We start from the raw sequence: 8,968 nt of genomic DNA on the forward strand, positions 1-8,968 counted from the left end.
GGAGTCATCAGGATCTGAATATCATTGGCATTTAACTGTGAAAGGAGAAAGGTTTGTCTGTTCTGTCTGTGGGAAAAATATTTTCATTATTTTTTGTCAAGCAAAAAGCAGAACGATGTTTAAGTTTATGGTTGGATCACCCTTGGGGTATGTGTTTAATTCTTGGCCCTGTAGCTGTGGAAGGAGGTATTGTCAGATTTAGTCCCAATCATCCACTTTATGATGTTAACCTGTAAACTCCCTACTTCCAATTCCCTACAAACTTCTCATTGAAATTCCTTGTGGACTCAAATTCCAGCACCATTTCAGGTGGAACGTTCCAGATTCTGACAACTGTCTTTTCATTCCGAAACTGCTGAAGTCCATGTTGACTCTGGGGATACAAAGGGCTGAATTGAAAAATGAGATGCTTTCCTGAGCTCCCATTGAGATGCATTGGAACAGTACAGGAGGCTGAGGGCAGTGTAGGTGTGAGCAGACATTGAAAATGACAGGGCTGCACTGCGAGGGCTGCTTGGATCAATGAGAGTGTTTTGGAGTTGGATGTAAACAGAGTGAGGTGAGACAGGGAGAAGGTGAAGCTGAAACTCCGTTTTACTTCAGGCCATTCAGAAATTCACAGTCCCAATGGGAATAGCCAATTGGTCAGTATTTAATTGCGGAGTATTTAAGTTTTTAAAAGTACAACAGATCAGCTTAAGTAAAGATTTTTTTTAGTATAATGGGCATGTTTGAAGTGAAGGAAGGTTGCTCACTCATTTAAATTCTCTTAATGGGAGTAACTAGATGAATGTAGAGAGATGTTGTTACAGGAGACCTCAGACCCATGGTGTGCTCCTCTTGCACAATGTGGGACATAAGGGATGCTTCCAGTGTCCGTGACGGCTATGTGTGCAGGCAGTGTGTCCATCTGCAGCTACTGAGAAACTGTTTTTCAGACCTATAGCTGAGAGTGGACTCACTGTGGAGCAATACTGAGAATGTTATGGACAGCACGGTTAGTGAGTTAGTCACACTGCAGGGGAGAGTTACACAGGCAGAAAGGGAATGGGTGACCATCAGATCAAGTAAAAGGCTCAGGAAGGAAGTGCAGGACTCCCCAGTGATCATTCCCCTTCTCAAACAGATATTGTGCACCGCTTGGGAATCTATAAGGTTGGGAACAGGTGGGGTGGACTCTCAGGGGAAATCAGCAACAGCCAGGTTCATGACACCACAGATAACTCCGCTGCACATACGGGAGGAGGGAGAATGGCAGAACTATAGTGACAGGGGATCCACTAGTCAGGGTCAGAGACAGGCACGTCTTTGACCACAGACATGAATCAAGGACAGTGGAATTGAACCCAGGTCCATTTATTGATAAATGCACAGACCAATAAAGGTCAGCGTCCCAAATGCAACCTTCAGCACTTGGTCACCCTGAAGCTCTACTTTCCAGGGACTATGCACTTGTTCTGAGCTCTTCAGAGGGATTGAAGGGGACAGAGAGAAAACAGGAACAGGGTTGTGTTGCAGATCTATAAAATAACTGTATCCCTCGCCTGTCGGTTTCTCCCCCCGCCTCGGTCTCCCACACCCCATCGTGCCTCCACCCCGACCGCAGGGAAAAGACCTTGTGTATTTACCCTATCCATGCCCCTTCTGATCTTATAAACCTCTATAAGGTCACCCATCAGCATCTGACACTCCAGGGAAAACGGTGTATTCCCTGTAGATCAAATACTCCAACCCTGGCAACATGCTTGTAATACTATTCTGGCCACTTTCAAGTTTCACAATATTGTTTTGATAGGAAGGAGACCAGAATTGCATACAATATTCCAAGAGTGACCTAACCAATGTCCTGTAGAGCCGCAACATGACCTCCCAACTCCTGTACTTGGTACTCTGACCAATAAAGGAAAGCATACTAAACACCTTCTTCACTATCCTATCTACCTGCGATTGCTTTCAAGGAGCTGTGAACCTGCATTCCAAGGTCTCTTTGTTCAGGAACACTTCCGAGAACTATACCATTAAGTGTATACACCCTGCTAATATTTGCTTTTCCAAAATGAAGCACCTCACATTTATCTAAATTAAACTCTAACTGCCAGTCCTCAGCACATTCGACCCTCTGATCAAGATCCTGTTGTAATCTGAGGTAATCCTCTTCACTGTCCACTACACCTCCAATTTTGGTGTCATCTTACTAATACTTTTTATATTCACATCCAAATCATTTATATAAATGATGAAAATTAGTGGATCCAGCACCAATACTTTGTGGCACTCCACTGGTCACAGGTCTCCAACCCGAAAAGCAACCTTCCACCACCACCCTCTGTCTTCTACCTTTGAGCCAGTTTTGTATCCAAATGGCTAGTTTTCTCTATCTTCTGTGAGATCTAACCTTGCTAACCAGTCTCCCATGGGACACCTTGTTGAGCACCTTACTGAAGTCCATGTAGATCATTTCCACCGCTTTGCCCTCATCAATCCTCTTTATTACTTCTTCAAAAAAGTTGACTCATGTTCATGAGAGGTGATTTCTCACACACAAAGCCGTTATTAATACCCAGGACTTAACTCTGTACATTGGGGTCTGCGTCACCCAATTATAGCTGTTAATATTCTGGATAAAGTTCATGTACACCAGCTTTGTGTTAGTGACTGTGTCTTGAATCTTGTTAATATCACCAATGCCGGTTAGTTCGTTTTAAAAGACAGTCCCTTCCGTCTGCTCTGTCTCCTCCATCCCCACCGTAGATAGTAAGTGGGAGGAGCTCATGGAGTTTCCATGTGAGTGAGACTGAGAAAATCTTCCCTTCATTCCACTATCTCACCAGGAAACGGTGGTAGTGTCCTTACCTCTGAGCCATGAGGTTTGGGTTCAAAGTTGAGTCACAGCATCTTTGAAGAGGCTGATTGGAAAACATGCCCAAGCTCCCAACTGTCCCTGCCTGAGCCTCCAAACTGAATCTTCCTGTAGTTTCTCTCCTGTCAGTTTCTCCCATTGCTCAGTTTGCCCAGGATCCCCTCCTGCTGCTGCACTGCTCCTGTCCCTCACTGACCTGTCCATCCCCCAGTGTCCTCCACATTCATTCATTGTTTACAATCCCATTGACCCAGTCCTCCAGCCCCGCCCCCTGCATCCTATTGGGCAGCAGATGCTGTCAATCACCCAGGCTCCTGTGTGATCTGGAGCATGCTCTGTAGGAGGCGCTGGATTCTGGATTAGTGGTGCTGGAAGAGCACAGCAATTCAGGCAGCATCTGAGGACAGGCAAAATCCGAGGACTGTCCTCGGATGCTGCCTGAATTGTTGTGCTCTTCCAGCACCACTGATCCAGAATCTGGTTTCCAGCATCTGCAGTCATTGTTTTTACCTCTGTAGGAGGGGCAACCAGTGCACGGGCGCAGTGCTGGCCAATTGCCGCAGTGTGTGTAGGGCGGGTCAGTGCAAGGGAGGGACGCTGTGGGTGTGTGGGATTAATCTATCATTGGCAGCTCCCTACCTTCCTCCTCTGGGAACAGGACCCGGGGAATAGCCTCTCTCCTGGTATCCTGACGAGTGGTCAAAGTATCACTGGGGGAGCATTTTGCAGAAAGTTATCAGAACGCTTTTTGTGAAGATTCAGGATTGTTATGGAAAGGGGCAAGGATGGGTCATCCATTAGAGTTCGAATTTGGTTCATTTTAGTTCAACCAGATATGATTTTGCCAGAGTGTGCAAGAAGCAGTGTGTGCAGTATGGTTCTCATCAGAGGGTGGAGGTGGGGAATATAAATGAGATGTTCCAGATTGATTTTTCCCCAATACGGTTCCAACCAGGAAGGAAACCCGGGGACCTAGGTGGAGGATTCACCAACACTCGGGAGGCTCCGAGTCAGAATCATTGATTTGGTTCTTAGTCTGCAGAAAGGAGCGAGGTAACTGAATTCAAGGAGACGAGAGAGAATTCAAGGAGAGGAGAGAGAGTGTGAGAACTGGGTGTGGAGGAAAGGAGTGAGGAGATTGGTTTGGTCTTCAGTTAACAAGAGAGAGAAATTGTGAGACTGAGATTTAAAGCTTTGGGGCAACAAGGAAACTACAATTTAATACTATCATTGTCTTATAAAGATCCATCCGGTATTAACGGTGGTTTCTTGTTTTCTCTGTACGGTACTGAAATGGCGGATTTGCGGAAGTGAAATTCAAATTGAATTTCATGTTCAGTTTTGATAGTTACTTGATCCGTGCCGATCTAAATATCATTGGCTTTTTCATGTGGAACGAAAGGTGTGTATTCTGTCCGTGGGTGAATATTTCAAATATCACTGTGACTGGAAAAAAATACTGAGACACAGTCAAGTCCATGTTAGTGTGATGACTGTGCAGAGAGATTTCGTTTGTTTTTAAAAGTCTGAAAAACATGGCACATTTTCCAGGAACAATTAAGCTACAGATTTGTTTTGTATGAAGACAAGGTTTTAATTAACCAAGCAACCAGAAAGAGACCAGGATAGCTGCACCATGGAACAAACGATGAAAACGGGATTGTTGTAAAGGAGTTAATTATCGATCATGGATTGTAATCCATTGGCGTTGTCACGTCGGTTCCAGCGCCGTGGGGAAATACTGGAAATGTGATGGATATAATGTAGGTTTCAGTTATTAAACTGTAAAAAGTGCAGAAGAAATTTACAAGGATTTTTGCCCACGCTCAGGGGTCTGAGTTATAGGAAGAGGTTGGACAAGCGAGGATTTATTTTGTTTGTTTAGAGCAGAGGAAACAGAAGGGGGGATCTTTTCTCGAACTCTATATGACCATGAGAGGCATGGGTAAAGTGAATGCACTCAGTCTTTTGCCCAGTGAATCAAGGACTGGAAAGCATCAGTTAAAGAAAGAATGAAAGGGAACCTGAGGGGCAACTGTTTTACACAGAGGGTGGTATGTATATGGACTGAGCTGCCAGTGGAAGTGGTTGAGGTGGGTACATTAACAAAATGTAAAAAAACCATTTGGACAAACACATGGATAGGAAAGGGTCAGAAGCATATTGGCCAAGTGCATGGAATTCGGGTTTGCATAGATGGATATTTTGGCCGGAATGGGCCAGTTTGGGCCAAAGAGCCAGCCTCTGCTGTAGGATGCTCTGACTCCAAGTATATTGACTATTTCTCCTGCTATCTCTGGTAGCACCCTGGGATGTATTTCGTCTGAGCAAGGAGACGTGTCCACCTTTAGCTCCATTAGCTTGCCCAGCTCTAACGCTTTTGTGATGATGGTTGTTTCTTGGTCCTCACCTTCCTTAATCTCCTTATCAATTACTGGCATGTTCTTCGTATCCTCCACTGTGAAGACTGACTGCTGTGTACTCATATTCCTGAACCCTGCTGGATAGGAATAACTAGGCACAGAACTCTGAGACGTCTTCTTTGAGTCTTTATTGATGAGACATGGCAGTTACCTGGATAGTGTACATGCAAAACACCTCCAGGTAGCATCAGGTAACTCCCCGCCTGTCCGATGTAAAGCTCCCATTCTTATACCTTTGTGGTTTTTGGTTTTGAGTGGAGGCTGTCTCTCAGTATTATCTCCATGGCAACGGCAGTTAAAAAGTCGAGTTCAGCTCAACACTTTGTGGTTAAACGAAATACCCCTCCCCCACACCCCTGTGGCTCAGTCAGGTATCTGACAGGCACTTCAGTTTCAGTGGGGCTGTCTGTCAGGATTCTGATGTGGAAGAACTGGTGTTGGAGCGTGGTGGACAAAGTTAAAAACCACACATCACCAAGTTGTACTTCCAAATAAACCTGTTGGACTATAAGCTTTTGCAGTGTGTTGTGAGTTTTAACTTGATCAGGATTATCTCTATGGTAACAGTTAAGTGCTTCAACAATTACAGAGGCCATATGTTCCCCACATAATAGGTTCCCCTCTAGCGGTGTAAACTGCTATTCTGGCCCTGGGGATAGCTACTAATCACTTTTCTCCCCCAATCCTATCTAGCTTTCTGTTGATCTTTAAAGTTTTTCTAATCTCCTAGTTTCTCCTTGGTCTTTGCCAATTTGTATGTTTTCTATTTCAATTTGATAGACTCCCTTATTTCCTTAGCCACCCATGGCAGATTACTCCTTTTCCTACAGTCCTCCCTTTTCACTGATATATACTTTTGCTGAGCAGTTTGAAAAATTCTTTGATATTCCTCCACTGTCTGTCAACTGTCCCACCCTAAAGTCTTTGCTTCCAGTCTACATTAGCCAACTCCTGCCTCATCCTATTGTAGGTCTCCTTTGTTTAAGCACAGGATCTTGGGATTGGATTTAATCTTCCCGCTTTCCTTCTGTATTCTAAATTCAACCAGACTTAACACAAGTCTTTTATCAGATTACGAGGTGAGGCGATGTTACCTGGGTGTTTGGGTTTTTATTGTCAGAGACCTTGGCTTTGTGATAAATTATAGGATAGATATTCACAACAGAGTATTCTGTACGGTGTGAATGTACTACAAAGTCTAAAACCATAAATCACTGTCTCCCCTCAGTTTACATGATTTGGAGATGCCGATGTTGGACTGGGGTGTACAAAATTTTAAAAATCACACATCGCCAGGTATAGTCCTACAGGTTTAATTGGAAGCACACTAGCTTTCGGAGTGTGGCTCCTTCATCATGATCCAATTAAACTTGTTGGACTATAACCTGTTGCTGTGTGATTTTTAACTCACCTCAGTTTAAAATTGCAAAATCATTATCTCCCACATGCTTCCTCACTGTTTAAGTTTGGAACACTAATCCACCTGACTATCCTGCTTTTTCCAAAAATCTCCTTTGGCGAAGGTGGTGAGTTTTGGATTCAGCTTTCCAGTTATTACCGTAAGAAGATAAGCACTGGGCACAGGAGAGGCAATGTAGCCCTTCGAACCAGCTCCACCATTTAATACCATGATGACTGAGCTCACCTCAGTCTCAGCTGGATTTTCCCGCCTGCTCTCTCTCACCCTTCGACTCATTGCAAATTAAACATCTGTATCTCTGCATTAAATTTGCTCATTGTCCTGGCATCCACTGCATTTTGAATAGGGAATTCCACAGATTCACAGCACATTGAGATAAGTACATTCTTCTTCATGAGAATAGAATAGAGTCCCTACAGTGCAGAAACAGAGTACTCGTCCATGGAGTCCACACCAACCCGATAATGAGCATCCCATTCAGACTCACCAATTCCCTGTATTTCCCATGGTTAATGGATTAACCTGCACAGGCATGGACACTGTGGGAATTTAGCATAGCCAATCCACTTAACCTGCACATCTTTGGACTGAGAAATGAAACTGGAGCACCCAGAGGAAACTCGCACAGACACGGGGAGAACGTGTAAACTCCACACAGTCACCTAAGGTTGGAATCAAATCCAGGTCCCTGACGCTGTGGGTCAGCAATGCTAACCATTGAGCCACCTCTGCTTAAAATCATCTCCTCCTATTAACCACCCCATGCCCCAGTTGGCTGAATATATATTCCTTACGTTAGAAAATCAGGTTGTGGAAGCAGATGTCTCAGTAAAACCCAGTGACAGTCCATATGTTCTGTGTGTCTGAATGGGGATCCTATACACAACACCCTCCAGTCCACACTTTTCATTTTCTTTCCAGAGACAGGGCTCCAGTGGCTTCATGGGGACTACAACTCCCACAATCCCTGAAGCAGGGCCCACACGTGTGTGGGGAAACCCGTCACTATACATGTATAGAATGTGGGCGGGTTTTGGAGCATGTGTTTTGGGTAAGTATGCTTTGCGGAAAGTATTTCACACTGTGTGATTGGCTGGAGGAAGAATGCATCTGCTTATAGTATTGATCAGTTGGGGGGGGTCAAAGTGTCACCACACCCATATAGGACCACTCTCCATCCCCAATTCATTGTAATAGTGGGAATCAACCAATGGGAAACAAAGAAGGATCTGACCCATTCTCCCAGACTGAAGGTTCCTCTTCTTTCCAGGATCTGCCACCTCCCTTTTCCTTTTGTTTCATTCTGCTGTTACATTATTAACTTGCAGCAACTGATGGGAAAGGAAGTGAACCCAGAAAGGGTGCAGAGTCTAACCAGGGACGGGAAGTGGTGGTTTATCAGCAACTCCCGTGAGAATGGGGAGGGTGTACATTAGGGGTAGCAGAGTCAGAATGGTGGGAGGGAGTAAGTGGGCTGGAGGGTTACAGCTTTGGGGGAAGAAAGAGGAAACATATTCCAGAGAAACGAGAATTAATTGTCTGCTCTGAATTTCTAATCTGTATATATTTCTTTATACAGGGTGCTAGATGGTGAAGATTTGCAGACTGAAATCTCAACATCATGTGCCGATCGTCATAAAGTTAACCAGAATTTGAAGAACCAAAGATAGAGAATCACTCGGCCAAAATCCTGCAACACTCCCTCCCAGCATTGTCGGTCTATCTGCACCAAATGGACTGTGAATGGTACAAGACAGCAGCCTACTACCATCTTTTCAAGGGTAAGGAGAAATGGGGAATAAATGCTGGCTGAGTCAGTGATGCCCATATCCTGGAAACGGTTTCTATCTCTAGTTGCTGAAACCCAATTGATGTTACTGCAGGATGAAGAGGGAGGTTGAGTGCATCCTCCAGGAAGAGCACCATCACATTACTCCCGCCTACACCCACACAGTAACACAGCAACGTCACTGGAACAAAAGGCAGTGAAGCCAAAGGAGGGCTTAGATATAGTTCTTCGAGATAAAACCATCAAAGGGGATTGGAACACAGCAGGAACAGGAGACTGAGCTGGATGGTCAGCTGCTTCCCATTGAATGGTGGAGCAGGATTGAAAGGCCTCCTCCTGCTGCTATCTCCCAGGTATGTACATAACCATGGGGCCCGGGTAGGAAGAAGTAGGCAAGGCAGGGATTCTCCAGGCGATTGCACTTCCACAACAGTTTTCAGTGAGGGATGGTTTGATGGATTTTATTTAACATTTAG

General features: G+C 44.8%; 1 long non-coding RNA gene across 1 annotated transcript in view; it reads left to right on the top strand.

The window, feature by feature from the left end:
- Positions 1-8,734, top strand: part of LOC122552119 — a 21,490-nt gene extending 12,756 nt beyond the window's left edge. The window contains exons 2-3 of the long non-coding RNA XR_006312306.1: positions 7,625-7,754; positions 8,283-8,734. This is a non-coding gene — a long non-coding RNA (uncharacterized LOC122552119). The remainder of the gene's footprint in view (positions 1-7,624; positions 7,755-8,282) is intronic.
- The last annotated feature ends 234 nt before the right edge of the window (positions 8,735-8,968 follow it).

The sequence above is a fragment of the Chiloscyllium plagiosum genome, chromosome 8 (genome assembly GCF_004010195.1).
Source record: "Chiloscyllium plagiosum isolate BGI_BamShark_2017 chromosome 8, ASM401019v2, whole genome shotgun sequence".
Taxonomy (NCBI): domain Eukaryota; kingdom Metazoa; phylum Chordata; class Chondrichthyes; order Orectolobiformes; family Hemiscylliidae; genus Chiloscyllium; species Chiloscyllium plagiosum.